Here is a 12,389-nt window from a genome sequence, read left to right on the forward strand (position 1 = left end):
CACCAGGGAAGCCCCTATCGTCTAGTTCTATCTATCTGATCTACCTACCTACCTACATCTATCCATCCATCATGTACATGTCTATCCAACCACCTTCCTTCCTTCCTTCTCTTTTCTTTCTTCCTGTTTCTCTCCTTCCCTATATCTATCCATCTACCTGTCATCTATCTATCATCTATCTCAAGCATCTATCTCATCTCTCATCTATTTATATGTCTCAACATACCTACCTACATCTATCCATCATCTATCTATCTACCACCTATCTATTCATTTTTAAAACGTAAGCAAATGGTATCATGCTGAAGGTCACTTCTTTTATTCATCATTCAACTTGAGACTCATTAAACTGATACCTATAACTACAGTTTATTTATTTTACTTATAATTATTCCATCGTTTTCTAATTTTTCATTATGACGAGCAAGTTACTGTGAACATTCTTGTCCATACTCTGTGCACATGGCCTGAGCTTCTGTGGAGTAGACAGCTGGCTGGAGAGCTGAGTGCATCTTCAACTCAACTGATGCTTCGAGAAGTCTTCCCAAAGTGGTTTGGTCAGTCCACACGCCCTGTAACAGTATGGAGATCCATTTCTGCTTCACGATTTCCTCGGTGCTTGAGACTATCTGACTTAAATTTCTGCCCAACTTGAGGGAGTCTTATTCATGTTTTAACTTGAGTTTCCCTGTCCATAGTAATGCACATGGAATGTTCCTGCCATTCAGGTTTTTGTCTTCTGAGTGCTATGCATTTCCTGTTTTCTGTGGAGGTTTTTTCCCTCTTCGTCTTGATCTGTCGTTATCTGTGCGTGCGTGTACTTTTATAAACTCTTACAAACACGTATATTCATTTACTGTCATTTTAAGCTTTAGGTATGTGAAGACTGTCGTCAGCATTAGAATGCAAGTTTCATCAGATTATTATGGATTTTTAGCGGGATGTTTTTAGGACGATGTGATGTCCCTGGCCTCTATTCCCTGCTTTGGTCTTCAAGTCAATTGTGTGTCACAGACATAAAATATACGTATATTCTTATATATATGAGTGTATTATAATACATTCTTGATAGTCATCACAAACATTTGGGGTGAACAGTCTTCACAGATTCTTGACTTTTCTCTTTGTTGATGGTATATTTTATTTTTAGAACTATGAATCATCTGCATATTCAAATTAACCAATTAAAATAATTGGTTCTTTTTGTGTCTTAAGTTCAGGAAAGACTATCCCTTCACGATGCCGCTAAACTCTAGCTGTTTCGTATCTTTCCTAAATAGCTCGCCTAGTAAGGCTTTTCCTATGACATGAGGACAAAAATGGGACGACCGTTTAAGGAGATGCCGACATTAAAAGCACGTTATGCTGTTGCTCTGGACTGAGCGCATGTGGCTATTACTGGAAGCAACTGCTCCATAAACACCAAGCTCACCATGATCACATTACACAGATAGATCAGGGTATGTGCCCAAAGTACTTTTAAATCGTTTTTATTTGTTATTACCCTGTGCCCTAGTTTTTTTAATTGGAAAGCATTCCCTCTCAGTACCAAATGCCTAATTAAATCCCCAGACTACACTGTGACATCCGTCCCCACCTTTTTTTTTTCTTTTTTTTTACAGGAGGTAGACACCATTTGAAGGAGGAATGCGTGCATCTTAATTACGTTGTTCATCTTTGCACAACTAGGAACCCATCACTGGATTTTAGAAAAATAAATTCTCCCCAATCTTGTTCTAAAGGTTTCTAAATTGGGGTTATTGTATTCTATAATTCTATGCCTTGCGAAACAAGCTTTACAAAATTCCCTTGGCTAACCTTGAGTAATAAGACAGTCACAAAAGGACACAGTGGTATGATTCCATTTATACGAGGTGCCGAAAACAGTCAAAATCATAGAGGCAGGAAGTAGAACGGCGGGTGCCAGGGCCTGGGAGGGAGAATGGGGAGGTAGTGTTTCACGGGGCCAGAGTTTCAGTTGAGTGAGATGAGAGTTCTGGAGACGGATGGTGGGGATGCTTGCACAACAGTGGGAATGTACTTAATGCCACCGAACCGTACACTTCAAAACAGTTAACAATGGTTAACTTGTATGTTATGTGTATTTTACCGCAATTTGAAATACTTTAACTCCCTTTAAAACTGATCAGTGCACTCTCGTTGTACAAAGATAGCATAGGTGAGCAAAAGAAGAAATGATATCGTCTGAAGAAGTGATTTCCATTGGTCATTCCAGCATCCTCATGGTTTATGTTGGTCAAGTTTGTACGGGTCACACACAAAGAAGCAGGCCCTCGCTAAGATATTTTCCATGAGCGTTTTCCTTACTGAAATATATTGCCCTGTAACACTGTGTACACTTAAGGTGTACAACAGGTTCTTTTGATATATTTCTGTACTGTAATATGGTCGCCATTGTAACAATAGTTAGCACCTTCATCACATCCCATAATGATCATGTCTTTTCAAGATATTTTCTATGGAATAGTTACAGTGCTGCTATTTCAAGAAGTACAGACCAGGTAACGGGAATCGAGTCATTTGTGTGCTAATTTCTAAAAGCAAGAGTTGGAGAAAAGATAGGCATCATAGCGATGGTTACACCCGGCCAGAATCTGAGAGCTCAAACTCCTGGGTGTGGAGTAGAGGGGAAAACAGGTTAACAACCATAGGAAGATCACTGGTGGGTGAAGAGGCCGGAGATCCGGATCTTCCTACCTTGGGGTTAAAACTTGCTCCACCTTCAACGTCCAGAAACCAGTGATGCGTCTTCTGCCATGACCTTTACTGATCTCCCGTCTCCTGGCACTTTGATGAGATGACACTGGACATCTCGTCCATTATTTTTCTCTATAACATCAATTTTGAGGTTCTGCAGGGCAACTGTTTCCTGACCTACTTTTTCTTTTCTTTGATACTCAATACTTAATTTGATGATGTCGACTGTCTCACACATGAGGATGATTTCTGCAAGAAAAGTTTGGGCGTGCTTTGCTTGGGGCTTCCAAAAAAATGCACAGGAGTGTCTGTGATATAAGATGTACCTGTTCAGCAATCTTTAAAACCTGCTACTCGGTAGAGGATCATCAATGCCGATCAGGGAAAGTCTAGAGTTCACACTGGAAACCTGGCCACACATCTTTTATCCTTGAAACTCCTTCTGAGGATTACGTGGTATTGTATATTGCTTGTTGTTTTTCTCTAAATCCTGTCTTGTCGAGGGCAATGTCAAGAAGACAGTGCACGGGGCTGCTTGGACATCATGCCCGTGCCAGCTGATCCCACAAATCATGTGCCTTTTATGAACATCTCAGACAAAAGATGATTCTGTCCTCATTGAGTTTAATCAAATCGGTTCCCACCCCAAAGCTCCCAATGGAAAAGCACTTAGAATGATAGTTGGGAGGCGGGGAGGCGGCTGAATCACACGAGGTAACGCAAGTGAAATGATTCCATAAGCTTTAACACGTGGCTTTCAGTGACTGTGATTATGGATGCCATCATTACAATTAAAATCACTACTAATGACATATTTTAGACCATTTTTGATACTTTAAAAATAGGTCTTAGCAAACTACAACCAGTGTGCCAAATCTGGCCAGCTGCTTGTATCTGTGTGTTTTAAGGGTTGGTGAGTTAAGAATGGTCTGAACATTTCCAAATGGTTACTTTTTTTTTTTTTTTTTTTTTCTGTGGTACGTGGGCCTCTCACTGTTGTGGCCTCTCCCATTGTGGAGCACAGGCTCCGGACGCGCAGGCTCAGCGGCCATGGCTCACGGGCCCAGCCGCTCCGCGGCATGTGGAATCTTCCCGGAACGGGGCACGAACCCGTGTCCCCTGCATCGACAGGCGGACTCTCAACCACTGCGCCACCAGGGAAGCCCCAAATGGTTACATTTTAAATGGTTGTATATATGCCTGTGTTAATTGCCTCAACTTTGCATCTTGGTTCACCAAGTTGAATGTCTAAAATATTTACTTTTAAAATATTTAGGATTTTAAAATACTAAAATATTTACTTTAAGAAGAAGTTTGCAGAACTCTGCCTTACATTTATACATAGTTAATTCAAAATGGGCATCAAAGGATATTCTACAGAACCTGCAAGGAGCGGGATGAATATTACACCCAGGTCAAATATTACTCTGAGGGCTTCCCTGGTGGCGCAGTGGTTGAGAGTCCGCCTGCCGATGCAGGGAACACGGGTTCATGCCCCAGTCCAGGAAGATCCCACATGCTGCGGAGCGGCTGGGCCCGTGAGCCATGGCCGCTGAGCCTGCGCATCTGGAGCCTGTGCTCCGCAACGGGGGAGGCCACAACAGTGAGAGGGCCGCGTACAGCAAAAAAAATAAAAATAAAAAAATAAAATATTATTTTGAGCGTTTGTACAGTAGGGCCCATGTCATTGAAGGATTACAAAAGAAATCCCCAAATATGTGAATGTGCTTTTTCTCTAGAGTCTATAAAACACATTTTGTAACTTAAAGAGTTTCACTTGTGTTCTGCTCCAGAGATAATTTCTCAAATAATTACTAGTAAAGTGGTTTAGCTGCAGAGAAGTTAATCTTCTGGAGGAAACCATCTGTCATTCTCCTAATACTATTTACACAATTCTTATTAAGGTATCAGCCTAATAACTTTCCCTTTTTTTTTTTTTTTTTTGCCTCTAAGCATTTATTTAATTTATTTTTTTGCATTCAGAATCTTTATTTAAAAAATATGGAACGCTTCACGAATTTGTGTGTCATCCTTGCGCAGGGGCCACGCTAATCTCCTCTGTATCCTTCCAATTTTAGCATATGCACTGCCGAAGTGAGCACCTAATAACTTTCTAAACAGGGTGACGGGTAACGGGAGGACGATTTCTAATCACTCAGGAGCCGTTTGCGTCCCCTGTGCGCTTTAAAGCACAGCTACGCATTCCTCAAAGTGCTTGCCGAGAAATTTCCCTCTATTTCGGGGGCTCTGATTTTCAAACATTCACATATGTCTGTTGCTGAAACATCTTCCCTCACCCAACACTTTAACCCCCTGAGAGAGTGTGCACAGACAATCATGAAAGGGTTTAAGCAAGAAATCATTTCTAGAAAAGACACATATGTTTGGCTTCTAGGTAACACATGTGGCCAGTCTGAACTGAAATCTGTACGAACAGAGACTCCATGAAGGTTCATCACCCACAAAATTCTTTACTCCTTTGTACAGAACTGCTGTTTTACTGAACGTTAACAGCACTTTGATCTGAACTGATAATTGTTTCTATAGCGGTTGTTTATTCCAGGTATACTACGTCTTAGCACTGTGCTCTACATGCAGACATAACAACAACAACAAAACACCCCCACAAACAACCCAATCAAAATATGGGCAGAAGACCTAAATAGACATTTCTCCAAAGAAGAGATACAGATGGCCAAGAAGCACATGAAAGATGCTCAACATCACTAATTATTAGAGAAACGCAAATCAAAACTACAATGAGGTAGCACCTCACACTGGTCAGAATGGCCATCGTTAAAAAGTCTACAAATAACAAATGCTGGAGAGGGTGTGGAGAAAAGGGAGCCCTCTTGCACTGTTGGTGGGAATGTAAGTTGGTGCAGCCACTATGGAGAACAGCATGGAGGTTCCTTAAAAAAGTAAAAATAGAGCTACCATATGATCCAGCAATCCCACTCCTGGGCATATATCTGGAGAAAACCATGATTCAGAAAGATCCATGTGCCCCTATATTCATAGCGGCACTATTCACAATAGCCGAAACATGGAAGCAACCTAAATGTCCATCAACAGATGAATGGATATAGAGGATGTGGTACATACATACAATGGAATATTACTCAGCCATAAAAAATGAAATATTGCCATTTGCAACAACATGGATGGACCTAGAGATGATCATACTAAGTGAAGCAAGTCAGAAAGAGAAAGACAAACGCCATAGGATATCACTTATATGTGGAAGCTAAAATAGGACACAAATGAACATATCTATGAAACAGAAACAGAATCACAGACATAGAGAACAGACTTCTGGTTGCCAAGGGGGTTGTGGGGTAGGGGAGGGAAGGACTGGGAGTTTGGGGTTAGTAGATGCAAACTATTCCATATACAATGGATAAGCAACAAGGTCCTACTGTAGAGCACAGGGAACTATATTCATTATCCTGTGATAAACCATTATGAAAAAGAATATATATGTATATAACTGAGTCACTTTGCTTTACAGCAGTAATTAACACAACACTGTAAATCAACTACACTTCAATGAAAAAAAAAAAGAAATGTAAATGCAGACATGTAATTTCAGGGCTCACAGGAACCCCTATGATATAATGAGCGTCGTGTAATAGGAAGAGGTCCGCGTGAGAAGACCAAATTCTGTTTATCTGTTACTATCTGTGCCCCTATATGAGTTTGCTCATCTGTAAAGGAGAAAGGAAGAAAGAGGTGATTGTGGTACTAAAAATACCACGTAGTTTAAAGCCTAGACAAGTGCTGGAGGAATAAAATGCGCCCATGTATATAGGAAAGCCTTAAAGCTGGAGAAGGAGAAAGTGAAGGAGGTCTGAAAACCTACACAGAAGGGTGTGTCGGGAAGTGCAGCCCAGCTCAGCTCAGATGACACAGTCCAAACCACCCAGATGGGGACTGGACGCTCAGATGGTGAATCTGATGTGTCAGCCTGACGGGGCCACAGGTGCCCAGACAGCTGGTTAGACATTAACTCTGGGTGTGTCTGGGCGGGTGTTTCTGGAAGAGGTTAGCATGGGAATCAGTGGATGAGGTACAGCAGACGCCCTGACCCTAGTGTGGGTGGGTGTCACCCAATCCCTGGAGAGTCTGCGTGGAACCAAAGGCAGAGGAAGGTTGACTTTGCTCTCTTCCCAACTGCGTGAGCTGGGACGTCCGTCTTCTCCTGCACTGGGAGTTACAGCATCAATGTTCCTGGTTCTCTGGCCCTGGGGCACACCCATCTCTGGCTTCTGTCTAACCAAGTTGCTGTCACTTCCCCAAAGATGCCCCGTGCTTCGTCACCTCCAGCCCCATCACTCCACTTTTCATCCCTGCATCAACTCCCCTATATATTCTGCCTCACCTTATGAAATCTCAAGGCTCTCCCATCCTTCAGAAAACCAGAAGTCCCATCCTGAAACGAAAGCTGTCCCCCTTCGAAGCATAAGAGGTCAGTCACCCATCCAAATCTTCATAAACGCTGTTAAAGTAATGAGCTCAGGGCTTTTGTATGCAACACCCAAAACAGGATTTGAACTTTTACCTGCATCGTCCTTGAGCCTTTTAGTGTGTGTTCATCTCATCCTCGTGTGCTCCTTGCAGGTTCCTGCGTGGCAGGGTCCCTGGGTTCTGCTTCCTTGTACACCCCACCCTCTGCAAAGCCTTCCGCAGCTGAAAGGTACACAGTACGTGCCTGTCAACGGGCTGATTCATGTTGTGATGGATAAGACCCACTCCCTGGTAACCATTTAAGGGTGCTGAATCTCTCCTACTGTTAGCAGCCATTCAATAATAATACCCAATCAGCAGAGATCAGAATCTCACTCCTGGTATAAACATTTCTCTAAACGGCACTGTTTCTAGGTCTGCATGGCAGGCTCCTTAAGACAGGACCACCCAAAACTCAAGGGCACACAACGTGTGCCGTGAGTGTTAATTTTGTTTCACTGCCGTGCTTTTCAGTAAAGCCTGCATTCTCACGTCTTGCTACTGCTGCAGGGCCCGAGAAATACCTCCCTTGGATGGGATGGCGATTTCCATGTTAGGCTGGGGCAACTGAACCGAGGGCAAGGTCATGGCCTGAACGCACTGTCTCATAATAATTACAGAGTGGCTGTCAGCCTGGGCCTCCCACGTGTGAGAGGTGGTACTGAGCCATGGGGACCCACTTGGAGTTCCACAGACAGGGCATCCCCTCTCTTCCTACTCTGCTTGCGTACCTGCATCTCCATCCATTGGGAGCATCCCCCATGCACCTGTGCCCTTGTCCACCAGGCGTGAACTCAGATGCACCTGCCCCATGGATTCTGAGACAGGGCTGGGGAATGTCATACAGATTAATATAATAGAAAAGGCTTATATATTGCAGGTTGTCACCCCTCCTGAGGCTTTTTAACGCCACTGGTTCCCCCTCATTTTCTTGTCGCTGTTGCTGCTTCCTTTTCAGTAACATTCACTTTTTGGAAGAGCCCCACACACCTCTGTACCGGGTGGTGCACGTGGCAACGTATGTCATCATTTTACTTACACCCACCAGCCCTAATTTCAGGAGCCCTTTAGCAGCCTCCTTCATCCTTAAGCCGTATGCGATGTGGCCAACTCTGCATTCCCTCTATATTTATCAACCTATTCTACTTTTAACAATTTTAATTTTTAAACATGGCTGATTAGCCTTTTAAGATAATGGTGGATGTAATGGTGTGTAACTGAACATAAAGGTTAGAATATTTCCTTTCCAGTCCTCCCACCCACCGGCCCCCAGGCTCATTCTGGATGCATCAGTTATTCGTTAAGATTTCTTTTAGCTTCCGGCTTCCAAAGAAATGCCTATGGAAAGCAGAAATGGTGCCTGAGCAGAAACATCTAAAAAATTATTTTGGCATCTCACTAAATACCTAGAAATTGGGTCTAATCTAAAAATAATTCGGTCATAGTTTTTCTTTCTGTCCTTTTGAGACCCCATCATTCTATAATCTTGAAGGCATGCTCACCAATAACAAAAGGAGTATTCTTTTTGGTGCCATTGTTCGGTCTGCTGAAATCATCCGTTTATTCAATCCATGTCTCAGGAATTACGCAGTGGTGGGAAGCAGCTACGATTTGGAGGCATGGTGTCTATTAAAAATTAAGCAAGCGTTCACCCCTCTTGGTCACCAGTGACCTTTTTGTATCTAATCTTTTTCTCGGCACCTGTTAGCAGAGCAGACTCTCTTCACTTAACCACTCAAGGCTTTCTAGAAAAACCAGCTTGCCATGGCCAAACTTCAATAGAACCCAGGCTGCTGGAAAGCACAGGGAGATCTGGGCTTCGTGCATTTTGGGCAAAGCTCTTACAGTGCACAGGTGCACACAAAGATGCGCCAAAGGGGGGCTTTCCTGAAGCCTGAAACTAACAACAAGCTCACGAAAATGAACTGGTCACTTGACATTTAAGAAAAGATCTCGTGCAGATACCGATCTGTCAGCTGGTCTCGTTCAGAAAGTTATCGATCCAGCAGTTGTTTACTGATTTTTACACCACCCCTGCTCTTAAAAAAAAAAACAAACAAACGCTGCAACTAACTTACTTTATCTCATATGCGAATAAGACAAATGTAAGAAAAAGCAGGATGCTTCCCAGAATTCAAATCCTTCGCATTTGTCTTATCGTTTCTTTGCTTTACAGTTGTGAAGGAAGCCTAGCTTACCTAGGAGAGGGGTCTGCACGTAGGGCTGCAGCCTCCCTCTGCCATAGGTTTGGGATATGTACCACATGCAACAGACACAGAATTATGAAAACGGAACCCTGGGCCGTCAAACTGCATCACATCCATGGTGCTCTTGTACGTTCCTTACGAGTAATGCCTCTTCTTACCTTTCTCTGCTGCGCACAGAATTCTTATGTGGGATTTCCCACAAATACAAGTCTCAAGGGACTACAGGAAGTGGCAGTCTTTCCCAGAGGCAATCTGGAGTACTCCAATACTGGTGCAGTTGCATTGGGTGGAGCTACCAATCTCAAGCCCCTGAACACAGCTGCCCCAAGGCCAAGGGCCTCCCGTGGTCCTCTGTCCTCAAAACTGTGGCAGCCCATTGCCCCTGGAAACCCTGTTGGTGTCCAGACTTCACAACAGGGTGGTCTGCCTACTCTGGGGATCTTCTCCTGTTGGGAGGAGACGAATGGTCTGGTGAGCATGGAAGGTTTCCAACCGTCTCCCCCAAGAGGAGCAAACACTGATAGGCACGTGCGCGTGAGAAGGCGTTCACCGAGACCGGCACGCGCGCATCCGAAGGGGTCCTCCTAGGCCGCAGAGCAAGATGCCTGATGAGATTTAAGAGAGTCCAGGAGGAGGCAGGGGTGACGGGATGCTGGGGAGGGGGGGAGCCCTCCGCCGTAATCAGAAATGTGCGAATGACATTTAAGCCCATGAAGGGTCCAGGGATCAAAGGGGTGACAGAAGCAAGGCCCGCGAGCAGGATTTGGGGTGCCAGATGTTTCCATCCAGCTTCAGGGCGGGGAGAAGTGGGGAGGGCGCCCAACCCTACAGCCTTTTACAAACGCTAACGAACCTCAGTGGCATGGAGGACGAAGGGCCTCGGTAGCATCCCCCATCTTCCTCTTTAAAGGGGAGGACTGAGGACCACACAGCTCATCATCTCTGAAAGAGAAAGGAATTTCACGTTCAAGATGTAAATCAAAACCCCTTTAATCCCATTCATTCGCTCCTCTATGCAGAGGACCCTAGCTCTGGAAGCATTTTCACAGCCACTACCTCCAAGCCCCCGCCCCGGCACAGTGCAGACAGCGCACCATCGTTGCACATCCGATCCCTACTGATGGGGGGGCGTGGTTTACGGAGCACGTGCGTAAATGCGCGAATAGCAGCGCATCTTCCAGGGATGCGCAGACACAGAAGGCCGCTCGCTCCCGGGAGCAGAGGCGGCTGGGCTTCAAGGATCACGTTTGGCGAAGTGATGTGCTGTGCTGTCCGGCGTCTGAAGGATCCTGAACCGCTTTACTTTCAAGGCAGAGGAGAGCGTGGAGCCTTCCAGGCCTCCCTGCGAGCAGGGGGATCCTCGGGCTTTCAGGTCTCTTGCTCCTTTTCCTGGCCAAGAACGCCCCGTGGGATCCTTTGAACGCCCTGCCGGTTGCAAAGTGCCCTCCTTTTCATGGATGCCCTTGAATGAGCCCATTCACGGAAGCTTTCCCACAGCCCGGAAAGGCATCTGGGCGCGCCCGCTCGGGTTTCGTGCGTCTTGGTGCCAGAAAGAGAAGAGGCACAGGCCTCTGCTTCGCTCCTGAAAGCATTCCTGGGCTGGTGCGTCATGGGTGTGAGAAACCGCCTGAGAGGCTCGGAGGGAAGGCTGTCCCCCCGAAACCGTCCCCGAACCCACTCTGAAATGAACCTTCTTGGAAGAACCTTACAGGATGGGGAAAGCAAGTCTTTCAGAGACTTAACACTGTTTATCAAAGTGGTGTTTATAAATAAGGGAAATGAACGGCAACTTGTCAACACCCTATTTCTTCTGCAATTTTATGTCCCAAAATATTGATGGAAGGGGTAGGGCTTTTCTTGCATAAACAAGGCCACCTAGTAGAAAATGTAACGCCTAGACTCTTCCCGAATTACCTCTGTGTTTATAAAGTCATAGGGGACAGACGGCGGGGTGGGGGTGAAGGGAGCCTGGCATTTAAAGCTTATTGTCACCATTAGGAGGGAAAACAGGTTATTCATTCTTTCATTCATACAAATGTAAGGTGTCTGGCTGTGCTTAGCAGCTAAGGGAGAACCCAGCAGTAACTGGGCACCCCTCCCCAGGGGACTTTGACAATGTCTAGAGACAGTTTCCACTGTCTGAACGGGAAGGTGGTCACTGGCTTCTAGGGAGTGGAGGCCAGGGACGCTGCTGAACATCTTACAGTGCCCAGGACAGCCCCCCAAGGAAACTGGCATCCGACCCGGAGAGTCAGTAGTGCCGAGGTGGAGACACCCTGACGCTGAGCAAGGAGGAAACAGCCATCTCAGCCTTTAGGAGTCACTTTGGCAGGTGTCTTCGTGATATCAAAACTCAGTTTTTCCTGTCTGGTGAGAACTGTGTGCACCATGCAAAGGAAGGATTATCCAAATATCCCTCATATGCAGATCAGAGATGCAACAGGTATGTTTCAGTGGCTAAAATGTGGCTAAGTGTGCAAGGTTAGAGAAGCTGCATTTTCCACCTTAATCCTATCTGGATCCCACCCCCTGCCCCCCCAGGGCAGAGCCAGCTGGACCAAAACCCAAGCCCCTGAGACTGACGCATGTTTTGTCTTTGTTATTCTGTTTGCCCCATCCGACCAAACTCCCTGTCTTCCTGTCATGTTCCTGTGGTTTGCAGGGTACAAATATCCCCCGCTTGTTCTCCTGGTTGCTTTTGGTGTAACGTCTTTCCGAACCTGTACGGGTTCAGCCGATACACGACACGTTAAATACTGTAATTCTACTGGTACCCTCTCCTCTTCCAAAAGTGCACCTCTACCTTCTTCATCTATTTCTAAATTTCTTGTCTCTTGTCTGTATAAGGCGTCCCCCCCTCATCCTTTTCCCCATATATTTCTCTCCTAATCAGTGGTAGATAGCGTGTCTCCTTTTAAAGCTCATAGACAATCTGAACACTACACAGGAAACCACATT

General features: G+C 45.2%; 1 long non-coding RNA gene and 1 other non-coding gene across 2 annotated transcripts in view; both read right to left on the reverse strand.

Moving 5' to 3' along the window:
• The window catches only part of LOC113614177 (uncharacterized), a 240,287-nt gene that overhangs the window by 109,303 nt on the left and 118,595 nt on the right, over positions 1-12,389 (reverse strand). Inside the window, exons 2-3 of the long non-coding RNA XR_003430493.1 lie at positions 10,285-10,373; positions 7,280-7,407 (exon numbers count right to left, since the gene is read on the reverse strand). This is a non-coding gene — a long non-coding RNA (uncharacterized LOC113614177). The remainder of the gene's footprint in view (positions 1-7,279; positions 7,408-10,284; positions 10,374-12,389) is intronic.
• Positions 4,714-4,818, reverse strand: LOC113614204 (U6 spliceosomal RNA). Its single transcript, XR_003430516.1, has one exon. It is a non-coding gene; the product is annotated as a U6 spliceosomal RNA (small nuclear RNA).

The sequence above is a fragment of the Aethalodelphis obliquidens genome, unplaced genomic scaffold (genome assembly GCF_003676395.1).
Source record: "Aethalodelphis obliquidens isolate GAN/ISIS:26980383/991018 unplaced genomic scaffold, ASM367639v1 scaffold91, whole genome shotgun sequence".
NCBI classification, from domain to species: domain Eukaryota; kingdom Metazoa; phylum Chordata; class Mammalia; order Artiodactyla; family Delphinidae; genus Aethalodelphis; species Aethalodelphis obliquidens.